Genomic DNA, 1,476 nt, shown 5'->3' on the forward strand with positions numbered 1-1,476 from the left:
GGATTTCTGCTTTTTGAGAAACTTGTTATAGTGAAAAACATGTGTCTACAGACTGTCTAATATAATCTCTTTTACTTTCCTAGCTGTCAGAATGCTTCACTTTACTTTCTAGAATTGAACCTAATGTAACTCTAATAGAATTGACACAAAAACTTTTCATCCAAGAAGGATTCTGAGAACTAGAAAATTATAATGAAAATATTTCTCTTATCTATCCTATGACTCTTAAAAAAAAAAAATCAAACTTTGTTATTTTTCTTTTAAATTTTTCACACTTTCTGTTGCTGTAGATGCATTAACAGACCCATATTTCATCCTTATAACATCCTTCTAAGTATTTCTAAAATGGGTATTAATATTCTTAGTCACCCAGATGAGCAGCCATGAAGCCGGATCTGCAAGAACACACATGCTCCTCGTGATTATCAGCAATTCTCTCTCTCTGCTGGATGCTTTCTGATTGAAACACGATCTTTTTTCATTTCTCCATAAAATTGAAATGATGCATCTGTCAATGCTGCCAGCTGTCACTTGTGGCATCCAGACTATAACAAAGGGAAGGCTATGTGATTTTCATCAGCATTTTGAAAATACGCTATATCTACTTAGCCCTACTGAAGTAGTTTTTTATGAAAAGGTTACAATTTATTGCAAAAATGAATATTTCCACAAAAATACTGAATTTCTCATTGGCTACACATTGAATTGCAGTTCTTGTGTTGGGCTGAGCCCAAGCTGAAATGTTTTGCAGCAGAACAGATTGTCTTGCAATACCATGTTCCCCTGGACATTTTCCTCTTCAAGAATGTGCCCTTGGCATTTTCTGAACTCAGGAGGCTCTTTCCTGTTCTGATCAAGGCAGCTGACAAACTCTTCAGCATGCTTGAATCAATGTGTGTTTGCCTGAGTTTTTTTTTTTTTACTGTACCCTGTGCATTCTTCGGAGCAGGAGCAGATTGACAGCTGTTTCTTTTTGTTACCTGCTGGGATCATCAATGACAGACGTGTAACTATATGAAAGCTTTAAACATAAGATGCAGCAAAATGAGCATTTTTTCCCAACAATTTCATTGTGAATTGTATTCCCTTTTTATTAGGTATTTCATTATATGAAAGCTATAGTAGTATGAGTCATTTTGTCTGGGCATGGTTAATTAGGATGTTTGCCATGAAGCAGGATGGTTCTCAAATCTGGCCAGCCTTAAAGAACTTGCTGCTGTTTAACCTGTGTGCTGGGGAAAGAAAAAATAAATAAATAAATAAATCTCTCAGTAGGACTAATTTGAATAACTGATAATGAACAGTAATAGTGAGATAATTCACCAAGATGACTTACAGAGTGGAAGAGACAGGAAGGAAGAGAAGGATGTTAACAGACATACAAGTATAACGAGCGTTTTTCATTAGCTTGACAAGTCTAAGCATGGCAGTTGTTCTTTTATTCACATTCACTATTAAAGGCTTACCTGCCAGAGA

The sequence above is a fragment of the Meleagris gallopavo genome, chromosome 2 (genome assembly GCF_000146605.3).
Source record: "Meleagris gallopavo isolate NT-WF06-2002-E0010 breed Aviagen turkey brand Nicholas breeding stock chromosome 2, Turkey_5.1, whole genome shotgun sequence".
NCBI lineage: Eukaryota > Metazoa > Chordata > Aves > Galliformes > Phasianidae > Meleagris > Meleagris gallopavo.